A 16,759-nucleotide genomic window follows, 5' to 3' on the forward strand; every position below is an offset into this window, starting at 1 on the left:
TTTGGAAAGTGTAATGAATGAATTACAAAATATACAAAAAGCAAGCAAAAAAAGTTGTTGGGTCATCTGTTTACAGTTTACCTTTAACATCAAGGAGGTGAAAATGACCAAACGGAGCAGAGTCTGTTTGTTATGTGTCTACATCTGAATTAAGACCAAGCTGAATAAGTCATAACCCAAACTGCACACATAAATCCGATACCAGAATAAAGGAAATTAAATTTCTCTTATGAATACTCACGACATACAAGGTCTTGAAATATTCTTTTTTCTTTAAAAATTAAACCCTATGCAAAGTACAAAAACATAGACGACCTCCTCAGTAAGAGCTGTTTCCTCTTTTAAGGATTACTCGTCTTAATCATACTCACATTGCACATTTCACATCATTTCCGGTTTCAGATAACAAACACAGATTCTGTCATGCGTGCATTAACTTACTATACAAATGAATGCTAGTATATGCAATCATCAAAGATATAAATATCGACAAGGTCATTTATATAATCATCATACTTACAACTGTTGCATCTCATACAGTTTCTGATTATGTATCTATATATTTTTCTTTGAAAATTAAGATCATGAGCGAATATTAAATTTCATATTTTGTATGTATTCAACATTAACGTATCACCGCTGCTTAAAGAGATTTGAGTTTAAGAAAAGTTTGGATAAAGTCACTCTTCATTCAGTCATTCACTTGTACACCATTAATTTTAAGCTAAATTATGAAATAGTTTTTATTTTTTAACTCACTCTTTATTTTACTACATAATTAGCTAATTAATAAATCTTTGCTTACAAGGTAATCTAATCAAATATATAAATAATTATATGAAAACAACATCAATAATAATGATAATAATAATTTTGTATTATTCATATTGTATGCCACTGTCCCGACCATGCATACAGTTTAGTATGTGGTAGTACGTCATGTGTATGGCATAACATTAAATAATTATATACTCTTTCGACTTCGTAACTGATGACCTTTTCTGTATGCTGGTATTTCTAGATAGAGTCTTAGCATGGAGTTGGTCTATAGTCTGATACATACCTAGCAAGACATGGTGTCATAATACTTTTTCTGATTTGTCGATGGTTTAAAATTATGTCATTAACAGATTCTTGTTACCCATATGTTTGTAAGAGTAGAATTTCTGGATGTTCAGGTTGCTGAAAATATTAAAATGTATATACTTTCTCCTTAGTACATCACACATAGGACATGCCACAATAAAGTGACACATGTTTTCTATTTCTGTGTAACATATCAGACATATTCTATCTTTAATGTGAATAAACCCTCCAGTATTTTTGGCACTAATTGATAAATTTCCTGCTCTTAACGAACAAACTAGATAACCTAAATATGACTCATGTAGGTCACCTAAATATTTCTGCCATGATATGGTACTTTTAATATACTTATGGAAGTGTAATCTATACATTCTATTAATCTCGTCAGTCCGTTCTTACAAGAAAATATGTTTACAAAGCTGTCTAAACATTTCTATAAACAATTGTTCATCAGTCACACTCTGTCTTAATCACTTACTCAACAATTACAGTTTCAACCCCATTCCAATTGGAAGTTGTAACATTGTCTTAAAACTCTGCTATTTGACACATTTAAAATCGAAAAGCAGTACTTAAGAATTTGAATTAAATGTTTATCAAGCACATTCTTCCTAATTCATGATAAACAAAAGCATGTGGTCTCTTCAGTGGCAGACCCAGAATAAATTTACAAAACTCGATGTGCACCTTTTCTGTTGGGTGCTTGATGGAAGTCTCATATGTCAGGTCCATACTTGAAAATAGGCAATTTGTGCCTAATATGTGGAACACGGAATGCACAGGTAATTTGCCAAATTTAGATAAACTACCTTTCATTGTGAGCTTAACTCTTGCTCTTTTCAGGCCAGAGTTCTCCGATATATATATATATATATATATATATATATATATATATATATATATATATATATATATATATATATATATCAAGAATTTTTAGGTGAATATGCAGCTGAAATATTTAGAGTATGTTTCACTTGCAATTTCTGTTTGAGCGCAGTACCTCGTAGCTACATAGATAGCCTCCCCTGTCGAAAACACAAATCGTGTTTTTTCTAAAAAATTTGTAAAGTTTTTCTAAAGTTGACCGATCATCTCCACTGAGATTAGTACTTCCTTAATATATTTAACATTTTCTGAAACAGTGTGTCTGATGATATTATTAAATCATCAGCATACAACAACATAAACACTTCTTTTGTGTCAAATGATATCCCCTAATCTATTATAGTACTCTAAGGATCATTTAGAAACAAGGCAAAACATAATGGAGATAAAACAACAAGCATTCACATCTTTCAAGATTGCTTTGATCATTTGAAACATTTTAGTACTTATATTATAATTTAAAAGTTTACAGTATAAAACTATATCTCTCTCTCTCTACTCATTCAAAAGCCTTTTTCAAATCTAAAAATAAAACATGGGCATAAAATTTCCCTCGCCCATTCTTCAGAAAGAGTATATTGTCAACTTTAGAGTATCCAGACCTGAATCCAACCCATTCCTCTCTCAGAAAATCATTTTGTGCACCACAGTCATGCAATTAGTTATTAAAAACACTCGTAAACACCTTGCTAAAAACTGGCAACAAACTTATTTCTCTGTAGTTGGATGGATTATGTGTATGACTTTTTTAAAAAGTGTTTATCTGGAAAAATAACTGTTATTAAATAATGTATTCAATAACTTCTATCAAATAATGTATTAAATAACTGCTATCAAATAATGTATCAAATAACTGCTATCAAATAATGTATTAAACAACTGCTATCAAATAATGTATTAAATAACTGCTATCAAATAATGTATTAAATAACTGCTATCAAATAATGTATTAAACAACTGCTATCAAATAATGTATTAAATAACTGCTATCAAATAATGTAGTAAATAACTGCTATCAAATAATGTATTAAATAACTGCTATCAAATAATGTATTAAATAACTGCTATCAAATAATGCATTAAATAACTGCTATCAAATAATGTAGTAAATAACTGCTATCAAATAATGTATTAAATAACTGCTATCAAATAATGTATCAAATAACTGCTATCAAATAATGCATTAAATAACTGCTATCAAATAATGTAGTAAATAACTGCTATCAAATAATGTATTAAATAACTGCTATCAAATAATGTATTAAACAACTGCTATCAAATAATGTATTAAATAACTGCTATAAAATAATACATTAAATAACTGCTATCAAATAATGTAGTAAATAACTGCTATCAAATAATGTATTAAATAACTGCTATCAAATAATGTATCAAATAACTGCTATCAAATAATGCATTAAATAACTGCTATCAAATGATGTATTCAATAACTGCTATCAAATAATGTATTAAATAGCTGCTATCAAATAATGTATTAAATAACTGCTATCAAATAATGTATTAAATAACTGATATCAAATAATGTATTTAATAACTGCTATCAAATAATGCATTAAATAACTGCTATCAAATAATGCATTAAATAACTGCTATCAAAAAGCAGCGGGGGGGGGGGGTGTTGCGTGTGTCCTTTTTTGAAAACCAATTTATCCAAAAATCGTATCTAACCCGACACGAGGAAATAAATTAAAAATTACTTATACCAAATAATGGTGCACTCAGAATCTTACACAGCTAGACTAGCTAGGCAGCGAGAAGAAGCACTTAAAAATATGTCCCTGTGAAGGAAAAGTTTAAAAAAGATGTTCAATTACAACAACAAGCACAAGCTGAGTACACAGCTGAGGCAAAAGAGTTATTTAAACCTGTAACTGCAGTTACTGAAAAAGTTTTAACTGCTATTAGGGGACCAGAGGAAGAAGGAAAAAGTCTTATTCAAGTATTAAGAGAACAACCCGCACGATCTGTTAAAAAAAACTCCTATAAAACTCAGAGAAAGATTTACTGACGAGGCTTTAGCAGAAATTGAAAAACATGATGTGGAAACTGTCGACGGTGCAACTGCCCTTGGTAATTTGGCCACCGATAGTCATCGTCGTTTCAAAGATCAATTTTTAAAACCCGGATATTCTAGACAAGTAACTAGAGATGTTTGGAGTGATTGGTTGTATAAAATAGAAATGTTGATTCTGTAGATAAAACAGCTTTTAATTATCCGATGTACAAACTGGTGGTAAAAACGTATTATGATACACAACTACAACAGCAACGGAAGGAAAAACGGGAACAGCAAAAAATAAAAATAAAAAAATGCGAGAACGGATACAACAAGAAAAGGAAGAAAAAAAACAACAAATAAAGAAAGATCCTTCGCCGTTGCAGGGGGACCTTTCACTTCCTGAGCCGTTACCGACAGAGAAAAAACGACGAGGAAGACCCAAAAAAGCACCAGAAGGAATAACAGTACCGCACGTAGACGTAGATGATCCACTTCTGTCATCGACTTCACCTTCGGATTTCTCATTTCCTGATACGGGCCCGCAACCATCTCTTTTGGCCTCGCCCCCATTGGTTCCGCCTCCGCGTTCCCCCCCCCCCCTTTGCTCCAACTCTGTTAGGTCCACTCAGAAACATTTCTGGTCGCCAGTTTTTCACTAAGGACGCTCTTAAACTTATTAATAACCGTGACAAATCAGTCGAATTAGCTGCACGTGGTTATGACAAAAATTATCTAGCCTCTGAGTATGCTGATACGATACCTCCTGATTCTCGGATTGATATATTATATCTTGCTCACAAGGATTTTCCAGCAATAGTACCCATGTGAACGTCCCCCACTTATTTAAAATTTGTAGAGGATGTGAAAAACTATGTCAGGTAGTGGTTTTACTTGCCCTGATAATATTTTCAATGATGTGTCGCGGTTAGAAGTTCTCATAGGAGGAAGACGTGCTGGAAACAACTCACCGGAAATAATTAATGAAGCCGCTTATATTTGTCGGCGATTATTTCAAGGTGGTGTTATGGATGCTAACATATATCAAGAACTCGTCGATGAACTTGCTGATAGTGACTAAAGCGATTAGATACATGACAACAAATAACATAATATGGTTATGTACAACAGTCACTATACACCCGTACAGGTCAGAGCAGTAAACTCACGATTACCAATTTATAACGCAACTTACGGAGACGGACTTGGCGATGTGACTCAAAAATTATTTGCGGGATTAGCACCAAAATTGGGCCCTCTTGCAAAACAATTATCAATGAAAGCCATTAATGTTGTTGGTGAAAAAGCTCCTGGTGCAATTGTTAGCGATGCTGGTAAAGCACTCTCAGCAATCAAAGAAAGATTAGCGCGACTAATGAGACGCAAACCGGTAAAATTGCCAAGCACCGAAGCCATGCCGGCGGATGTCAGTAAAATAATAAATCAGGCTGCAAATCAAAAACTAGCGGCACTGGAATCTGACGCGCAAAGAAATATCACAGCAAATTTAATAGCAGGAAGTGGACTGTCATCCATTTGAAATTACATGCAATAGTATAAAATGTTCAAACTCATATCCGACTCGGCATTTTATATAGATGCGCCGGTCCCTAGAGATAAATCAGTGCGTGATTATCAATTTTATTCCTACGATGCACGGGAGCGAAATAAGCGAGGGCGTATTGAACTTCAAGTTCACGATACAAGAAGATATTTCTTGCCATCTGAGGCGTTTATTGAAGTAGAAGATGACCTTATAAAGGCAAATGGTAATAACTACGATCCCAATGACCGAGTTGGTTTTGTCAACAACGGGATTATGTCATTGTTTAGCAGCGCCACCTGCATGATTGATGGAAAAAATATCGAATCTATTCAGAATGATGTCGATGTTGCCACAACAATAATTGGTCTAGCGAGATATTCTGACGACTTTACAAGATCATCTGGTCCATAAGTGATGTTTGCCAAGGATATTACCAACGACGCCGATCATATTCAGTATACTATAGGAACACCAAAAAAAAAAAAAACCTCTGACGCTAACGCTAACGCAGATATGGGTCCGGTAGTTATGAGTGCTAGCGCGACTCATAACCTGGGATTTGCAACACGCCGAGCAATGTTGTCAGGAAATACCAGAAATTTTTCGTGTGCAATTCCATTCTCTCACATCTTCGGATTTTGCAGAGACGTTAGAAAGGTTATCTTTGGAGCTAAACACACAGTTGTGCTTCATAGAAAAGCCGATGACAATGATGCGATCTGGCGAGGAGCTGGTGATGCTGGTATGGTAAGAATAAACAAACTTTCGCTGTGGATGCCGGTATTAACTCCATCGGTCACAGAAGAACCGCGACTGCTCTCTTTTATGAACCAAGGCGGTAAATCATTGCTATCGTGGCTTACAGTAACTACAGACGCCATCCAAAATCAAGTCAGGGATGTGATTACTTGGCATATAGCATCACAACAACGAGTTTCTGCGCCGCGACATATTTTTATTGCGTTACAAGATATTCGTCGGACGGGTAATCAGGAATGGTCTCATATGATATTTGACAAACTTGACGTTACTGAGGTTTCGTTGAGAATAAACGGCCAACAAGAACCATCCGAAGATATATCATTAAGTTTTGCAAATAATCATGTGGCCCGCGCATATCATCGCTGGCTGCCATTCTTGTCGCGTAACACAAATATAGAACTGGGACGCAAATATAGCAGTTTGATTTCACAAATTTGTACCCGATTTATTACTTTTCGCTGGAGCATCTTGATTTATCCAAACAATCTGTCGTTGATATTCACTTTCGAGCTCGTGTCGGCTTCCCACCAAAACTCGCGGATGGCCCGCCAATTGTTTATGGTCCCTACAGAGCAATCGCGGTCATTCTCAGCGATAAAGCAATGTTGCTTGAAGGTATTAGTGGTCGAATGAGAATCGTTGATGCACCAATAGAAAACATGTAGGACAATTAGATCAATCGCGTTAATTATAAAATGTCATACAGTCACGTTAATGTCACTCTGACTCCTGGTCAGGCTAAGAAATTACAATCGAAAAACGCGAGCACATGTGAATCAACGATAATACTAAAACAATGATCAGATTACTGGCGGTCCAAACAAGCTATCGCTGACTAAAACACAACTTAACCATTTCAATAAAGCAAAACAAGCAAAAACTGGAGTTCAACTTGATTTTTCTCCAGCCGGGGTCAAGAATGTGGTTAAAAACCGGCGGTATATTTCCTCTTCTCGCCGCAATAACAGCACTGATTGCCGCTGCTGCCCCAGCTGTTGCAAAAGCAGCCGCGTTAGGAGCTGTTGGAACCGCTGCTGGAATGGCACTGAAGAAAGCAACTGGTGGATCCAAAGGATCTGGATACCAAAAAATGGGACGCGGGCTAAGACTTCCAGGAACTCCACCTTCATGGTACCCAAAACGGTTTTAACACCGATGTCAAATTTTGATTTACTCGATGCTGTTAAACAATTAAATATAAAAAATTTCAGAGGCGTCTTTATGAGAGATCAGTTACCACAACAACCGAATAATCCAGAAACCGGAATTATTAATCTTGATAACAGTAACGGTCCAGGAACTCACTGAGTTGCTTACGCGATCGATCCACGTGGAATTATTTATTTTGATTCGTATGGGTTAGCACCGCCAGTTGAATTTCTAAAATATACAAAAGACATCCCCGCGTCAAAGACTGGGACAAAAGTTTGGTACTCAACGCTACCAACACAAACACTGACTGATCCTCCGATATGTGGTCGTGAAGTATTAAATTTTCTCGATGCGATATCAGCGTCAACCAAACCACCTCACAAAGTTGTGCACGACTATACCACGGGTCGATATAAACAGTTTCCTATCAAATAATGGTTGATATTTACGGAAGATCTCTTCTCAACAGAATAGTGAAGCGCACCGACGTGGATTTATCAAAATATGCAACCAAAGATGAAATCGATAATCTTTTAAGTCTGACTGGGATAGATCCAGATGAGGTTGTTATTTTTCAGGACCGACACGGAAAACTAAAAACCAGCGATATCAAATGGCATGAAATAATTCGTAGGGTTATTGGAGCTACTCCGGGTAACATCCCTGTGTTCACTGATAGCGGAAAAATCAGAGATTCACTGATATCAGTTGCGGCGCTGCGAGATGATATGCAGAAGGTTGCAGTAAAAACGACCGGTGATACAAGGACAGGTGAACTCAGCATGAACGGTAACAAAATAACCATGTTAAGAGATTCAACATCCCCGGAAGATGCCGCAAACAAACAATATGTTGACGCGTTATTTACAACCGTTGGAACCAATTTTGCTACTCGTTTAAAAAATACCGGTGATACAATGATAGGTGAACTCAACATGAACAAAAATAAAACAACCGTGTTAGCGGATCCAACATCCCCAGAAGATGCTGCAAACAAACAATATGTTGACACCGTTGACGGTAAATTGTCCACGTTGCGGGTCGAGTATGACGTTCACGTAAATGCGTTTGCAAATCTGCGCAGAAATTTTAGAAAAACTAATGAAACAGCAGAGGAATTCTTTGGTACTCCGCACACCGTTGACAAAAAACTTTCTGATATCAAGACCAACATTGACACGATCAAACAAACACAGCAACATATCGTAAGTGGGATTCCTGAGATCGTTAACAAAACCAGTTTGATTAAAATCCCATCTGGAGTAACTGCCGGGCATATTACCAACATAGTATACACGGTATCATCTGGATTTGCAACATGGTCTAAACAAAATAATACTATTAAGTATACAGCAACAGTCACTGGAGTGTACAGGCTGTCTGTGTTCAGTGCCGCTAAATTTGAAATCTTCACAACGTATCCCTGGAGACATTCCACCGATACGTTTTCCGGGGTTGTAACTATCATATTAAATAGCGGAACCGAAGAAACATTTATACTGGAATCCGCCGACAAGAAATTAACCGCAACATCTTACTGGTGGTGTTTGGAATTTGTAGCTGAAACGCCTCAATTGGTTACTGCGTTAAATAATAAAATGGCGTAAAAAATAAGTCAGCATCAATGACAACATTGGATGCGCAACAATACAGATATGATCAAGTACGGGAATGGCAGTCAGAGTTAAAAAATACTATTAACGAATGCACAATAAAAGTAAAAAAATACAAGCGGCGTGTAATCATCCTAGACACAATAGCGTATTCGGTATCCGCGATAGTTGCATCTACGGGAGTATTATTATCAGTGCTAACACCAGTGACAACTACAATCGCGGTCACAATTACAGTTTCAACATCAACGACAATTGCAGGAGTTGCTAATATTATCGCGAAAAAAATATCCTCATGCGCGCTAAGAAAATTGCACGAGAATGAAAAGTTGAACAATGCCGCCACGAGCGCCTACTCGAAATTGTCGTCGTTGATATCATCAAGTCTCGACGATACAACAATATCAGATTCCGAATTCGCGCAAATGGCAAAGATGTATGAAGACTACACCGGTCATTTGAAGCAACAAAAGATAAATAACGACAATGTCGGAATTACTTCAACAGATAGCCACAAATACAAGCCCAGCGCGAACTTCTTCAATAACAGTAATCTCGACTAAACCAGAATTCAGTATTAATTTTCCAACTGCGATTCCAGTAAACGAGATCGCGTTAGCACAATTACGAGTATATCACAGCTGGCCCAATATCAGATCAAAATCGTTTGGTGGATTACCTGCAAATAATTCGTTTGTGTTTGCATATAAAAATAAACCCGATGGCACACCAGACTGGAACGTCATTGGGTTACCAACCGGGTCTTATCATATCGAAGAAATCAATGAGGAATTACAACGTCGAATAAAAAATATCACAACAAAGGAATCTAAGATAACAATCACTGTTCATGGGCCAACGCTGTCTTCTGCCATCGAAATAAGCACCCCAGACTACGCCGTGGATATATACAATAGTTCAATCAGAACAGTGTTAGGATGGCCTAAAGATGCTCCGCCGACACGACCAACACCACCAACGCCAAAGAAGTCTGATTATGTCACTGATAATAAGTCATATCACGGACTTATACTGTTATACAGATATATTTTGGATGAACTAGAAAAATCAACGGGCTGGGTAATATTTAAATTTCACCGCACGAATGAAATGATGTGGATGTTTCCAGTCAAGGATGAGGACCCCGGCACGTACATGACTGTGCGCCCAGATATGATCGCTGAACACTTTGAAATCATTAATCGAGAACACGGAAAACAATTACAGCTGCTGTGACAACTTTTTCAGGAAGATATTTCCGATATAACAAGTTCATTGATACGCAGCGAAATCATCAAAACCGTAGAAACATTAAATCACCTTGCGGCCGATATGGAATACATTAACCAGCGAATCGTTCAGGCAACAATTGATCACGTTGATGACATAGAGCCCTATAAACAAAAATTTCTCGATTATTACAAAATAACGGAAGCGAATCTGCCGAATTTTAAATTTCCCGGATATAACGCACTCGGGTTGAAGAAATCCGTCACTGACCTCATCAATGAGTCCTTCGACGACATTCTTGCACAATACAAGCGAACACTGCCAACGCCAACTATCCTCAGACACAATAACAGTCAAGTCAGCGATGGCAGGCATGTATCTCCGGGTATCGTAAATATAACCGAAGTGGTCGCGTTCAATCTTGTGTGTGATGTCATTGATGGCAGTTACAGCACGGACACAACAATATCAAATCAAGCCCAGCAAGGATTTGTTCTTTATTCATTCACCCCGAAAGATATACCACCTGGATTTCTGATTGTGCAAGAGCCGATCAATCCAGTCTATCTGCGAAGTCACAATCCGTGGCTGACCAGAATAAATTTTGCGCTGACAGACCAGAGCGGTCACCTTCTTGATTTTCGAGGTGAAACACTACATATTAATCTGCTAGTGAAATCGTAAAAATATTTTATTTTATATATATTTTGTGCACACTGTCCGATTTGCTAATTTGGAAAGGTAATTTACTAGTAAAAATCACAGAAAGCGTCCGATTTGCTAATTTTGATAGGGTGTTTACTAGTAAAAATCATACGAATTCAACGTTTTTCAGTAAAAAGTAAAAAAATATTAAAATCTGCAGAAAAAATATATATATATATTTTTTTTACTGAAAAATCATTTACGATTTCACAATTAATCAAGCGAGTATTGTATAATGTACCACCGCGTAAAATGTTTCATACATAACAAAGAACGTCTTGATGAAGCTGTCAGTACCGGAAAAGTTACCCCGGAAAAAATAATTGTTGACGAACACGGCACTGACGATTTTATACTGACTGATACGCAACTACAAGGACTAAAAAAAGATCATATTGTGATCGCGCATTGCAGCATACCTCAAATTTTAGAGTATATACGCGTATTTAGATCTCAGATTCATAAATCTATATGTACCACCATATAAATGTTTTCGTGTATGACAAAGCAGCGCTCGAGCAAGCAGTTAAGGCTGCATTTGCCCAAGAAGAAATTAACGTTAAATTCATTATTGACGAATACGGAGACGAAGATTTCTCATTAACACAGCAACAGTTAGATAGTCTCAGACGCGAGCATAGTATTTCAATTGTATGCGACCGAGATCAAATTCTCAATTATGCTCACTCTTGCATTAAATCCAGCCGACTAAGGCAAATATTATCACCTTGATGAAATCAGGGTGAGATATTTACTTCCTCGTCCTTGATTTCATCAAGGGACATACAATTTTTTAGCTTTCTTACACGAGTATTTATTACATTCCTTGTTTCATATTCTTGAGCTAATTCCAACCTAATCTTTTCAATTGTACGAGACAATGAAACAAATTCATTTATTTGTGCTTCTTCTACTGTAGCCAGCGATTTATATAAACTCGTCTGGATCCTTTTTATAAATCGGTGCTGAGCAGGCAGAATATAACGCCCTGCGCATTTAGCTTCATGTAGTGATTCAAAATCAGACATGATTGTTTCAGGATTTAGTGATATATTAAATCCGCGCTCTTCTAATTTTTAACAGCAACAATCACATCATTGATATTTTCGTAATTCATATATATATATATTTAAAAGAAAAAAATGCACACCACATCTCCTTGAGTCTCTAGGGTGTCTTATGACATCCTACCAAACTCAGGAGCGCAAACACAAACCCCATGAGTCCCTAACCTGTCAAATAACAGTCTAGAAGGCCCAGAGGGCGTGTTTGCGAAAGACGAAACATTCCCCATGTTGAACCTCTAGCTTACCCAAATGATATGCTAGCGGGTTCATATAGGGACAGATATATACATACATTTGTAAGCTTCTAAGGTGCCATCGCATCTTAGCAAGTTTACAGTAGGACAGCACAACATATAGTATTTACATGTATTTACATCTGTAAGCTTCTAAGGTGCCATCGCATCTTAGCAAGTTTACAGTAGGACAGTACAACATATAGTATTTACATGTATTTACATTTGTAAGCTTCTAAGGTGCCATCGCATCTTAGCAAGTTTACAGTAGGACAATACAACATGTATTTTTTAACTAAGGACGGCACAACGTGTATTTTTTAACTAAGGACAGCACAGACAGATACGGAGTTATATTCTACGCTCAACAAAGTTGCACACCCTCCCCCAAAATCAATCCCGCGAGGTGTAAAATGTCACCCCGTCAGGGTGATAACGCGGAAAGTTGTGCAACTTTGTTGGGTTTCGAAACCCCGTACATAATTCGGGCGCTATAGTATATAAACTGACTAATACTTGGAAGCTCAGAAATAGCTCACTCGGGTTTTCGAACTTGTTTTCTTAAATATAATCGCAGAAAAAATACAGATGAACCAGAAAACCAAACGAATTCAGTAAAACAAGGATTTTATCTGTGAAAAAAAATATTATTTATTGTACACCCGCCCGTGTTGACAGTTTTTGATAAAGTCACCTTGACGAAGTCAAAGGGGAAGTAATTGGAGACCGTGTTACCTGTACACGGAAAATTGTTTACCGTTGTAGTGTATATTGTTAACAAGTTGTGAATTTTAACACAGCTTATGAAAAATAACACTTACCTGTACTGACAAACGCGGAAGTGTTATAGACTGTGACACAGTGTGTATACCGCTCTGCCGCGCTGGATGAATTGACATCTTAAAGAGTATTGCGCAAGGGAGGGAACTAATTGTATGAGATATGCTTAACAGAGTTATCTCCCATTTTACATTAAAAAACTTCAGGATTTTAATGAAGTAAGTAATGAAAAACAATTTCTTGACTATATTTTTTTGAGAGGGCAGATTTGTATATATTGTTTGCCACGGAGTGTATGGAGAATCTGTGAATATCAAAATACTTGCCAGCCTCGCACATTGAATGAAATATTATTTCTTCATTTGTATCTAAATTTCTGGATACAACTCCCTTGGCTCTTTTATTGCTACAGCCAGTATTACCAGATTTACAATTTTGGCTTTGTGTGACAACCCTCAGATTGGATAAATTATTATTAAGTTTTCGTCCATCAATGTGATCGATCACAAGACCATCTTTTATCTCTCCGTTAAATACCTCGAACACGAAACGATGACAGAGATAATGTTTCTTTCCAGCAGTAAAGCTAAGATAACCAGTATTACTAACAAAACCAACTGGCTTTTTCAGTTTACAATTTCTGACTATTCCCTCACGATTCGCTTCGTAATTCTTAGTGATAGGATGTGGGACAAATTCTTGGCTCATTTATATATATAATGTATTTGTCTAATTTATAATTTGTCTGAAAACTTAGTTAAATAATCGCGCTCACATTTTAGCGCAACTTCGTTATTTTTTTTGTTATAATATCTTTTAAGTTCACGGTATCTCTTTCCCCCGCCACTTGCACATAACTGTGTTTTACCCCAGACCCCAACACCACATCGCAGGCAAGGTATCGGACACTTTGGGAATGTTTCCCGCAGAATTCTTTTCTGCAGGATTTATTACAAACAGTTACAGATCCAACTTGAAGCCACTTGCACTGATTCATTATATATATTTCATTATATTATATATATTTCATTATATATATTTCTTATTTAAATGTTTGTCTTAAATATAATATGGAGGAGTTTGAAAGATTATCTGCCATCGGCACCGGGAAAGCTTCTAGATTCGATCTTGACAGACTAACCCCTGATTCGCGAAGGCGAGCTCTGACTGATCTGTTTGATATTATCAGGAATGCTAAAAAAGAATTTCGTAACGACGGTGCATCTCACGTATGGTCTACATTTAAAATTATACGCAACATTGACGAAGTCAATGTCGCTGACTCTGTCAATGTTGACTCTGTCATTGATGCTACAATGAATGATGCACAAGCGAAAACAATTATCGATTATCTCTTTGATAATCATCAAAGTCAGAAATATTTTTTCAGAATAAAATTTATTGTGCAAGATGATTCCGATACATGGATTATCCGTGACAAAAATGACCCTGTCCTTGCTAATGGAAAAACCGTTCTGTTAAGTAAAGATTCCAAACCAGGAATGTTGACTGGGATTGATAAAGCATATTACGCTCGAGCGTATCCTGTGACCGCGGTCATTTATGGAATCTATCCGATAAAAACACCAAAAATCAATAAACTCACCCCAATGAGATTCTCAAAGCTAAATTGTGTAGCCGAGCGAGTAATGGAACATTTCAAAAATGCGATGCGCGGAAACGGTCTAACTGATCTAAGACGTTCCAAGATAACAGCGAGGGCCGAAAAAGTCAAGGACACAGGAGCGTCAATGAAGGATGTTGCCGAGCTAGAAAAAGCATTAAGATTTCCCATAACCGTAACAACGATAACAGAGGAAGTATTTATACAAATCGAAATATAATCGGAACGGAGCTCCAATAAATATCATTGAACATAATGCCCACGCTTGGACTAACGCAGTTACGATATTTTCGCGGGATCGAGTTGTGAAATATTACCTGCCAGAGAACTCTGGTAAAAATATATTTGATTTTATTAAACAGATAAGCAAAACGACCCTGTGTCGGTGTGGTTGTTTAAAAGTTCCGAAGATGGCGAGTATGATCAATTTGTAAGATCTAACGGTGAATTATACCGGACGAAATCTCTGCAACAGGAAATGAAAAAACTCGCAGAGAGATATTCAGAAAACACTGAACAGTTATTAACTAATTGTTTTACAGTTCCGAGTGTTGCCGCTCACGCCGCCAGAGAAAGAAATTTATGGAGGCCAACCCGAAGTGAGTTTCTTGAGGATATACAATTGAGTTGTGTCGAGTATGGTCACGGCGGTTTGTGGAATACCAAGTATGACCACAGCGAGATGATATCCGTAGACATGATTGCGTGTTATCCGGGAAGCTTTCTTGGGATGGGCGAGTGTAATGGATATTTTAAAAGATTTGGACATCCCACGAACTCGATGACGCGAGTTGCTATAAACGGTCCTTTACCCGATTTTTCCCTGACAGGATTTGCTCGTGTGACATCGTTTGCGCTAGCTGAAAAGCTTCATCCGATTTGTTATGTTGGTTTGGCAGACACTTTAGTGAAAAGCGTTGGACACCAATATTGTTGTTGTGATATATGCTTGACAGCCGAATACTGGTATCGTTGACGGTCAGTGAAGCAATTATATCATATCGACCGCAGACTTCGGTTTGGTTAGCAACACCGGAGCCTATCAGTCTCGATGAAGTCATTCAAGAATATGCACGAGAGTGTCCCCATCAGATCATGGATGTCATTAACAATAACGCTCCTAATATTCTTAAGATTAACCTCAGTAATAGTGAAAAAACAGCAAAAAATCTCGATAAAAGAATAATTGGTAAATTTACTCAAGGTGGTGCATATGATCATAAACGACATCACTCACGATTGATTATGGATGATGCTGAATTAAATTTTATAATTGCTGATGCCGCTGCGAGAAATATATTTTGTAATCGGGAGGACGCTTTCTTGACCGACGGAACACGGTTGGGCACAATTGTGAGTTATATTAATGGAGAATCACCTCAATACACACATTTAAGGTCTTCGATGCTGCCTTATGTTTCTATAAACTTGCTATCAATGATAAATCGATTTCCCGACACTGCAGTTAGAGTTGCAACGGATTCATTTTACTTGAATAAAAGATATTCAGAATCACTGGCTGTAAGCAATGATGAATCATGGAGTTCGTGGAGAATAAAAAAGGAAATGCTACATTGTTATTGTGAATCCGCTGATGTTGCTATGAAAGATAATTATTGCAAATCAGAATTATCAGAAATGTCTTCTGCACCATCTGTGAATGATCCAATCACTAGACACAAAACCGTTTATTTGAACGGACCGGGTAGGGCTGGTAAGACAACTCGAGCGATTTAATTATTTCGAAATTCAGATATGATTGTGCTAACACCTACACACAGACTTGCCAGGGAGATGAAACAACGAGGAGTTAATTCTTGTACTTATCACAGCTTTTTCAAATACAGCAGTGGTGTATGGACTCCAGATCGAATGGGAACAAAATATATTCCGAGAATTATAATTTGGGATGAAATAGGCACAGTGTCGTTAGATATATTAAAAACATTTCTCGATTGGCTGCTAACAAAAAATACTGCAGTCGTTATGTGTGGTGATCACGGTCGGCCACCACCCTTTGTTGGTCCATCTCCGCATTTGTGGTTAAAAGATTTTG

The 16,759-nt window shown here is 37.0% G+C and overlaps 1 protein-coding gene across 1 annotated transcript in view; it reads right to left on the reverse strand.

The window, feature by feature from the left end:
• Positions 1-16,759, reverse strand: part of LOC149798875 (uncharacterized) — a 147,182-nt gene that overhangs the window by 3,603 nt on the left and 126,820 nt on the right. The gene's annotated exons all lie outside the window — the stretch shown is intronic.

This window comes from Sinohyriopsis cumingii, chromosome 5 (assembly GCF_028554795.1).
Source record: "Sinohyriopsis cumingii isolate HCF-2022 chromosome 5, ASM2855479v2, whole genome shotgun sequence".
NCBI lineage: Eukaryota > Metazoa > Mollusca > Bivalvia > Unionida > Unionidae > Sinohyriopsis > Sinohyriopsis cumingii.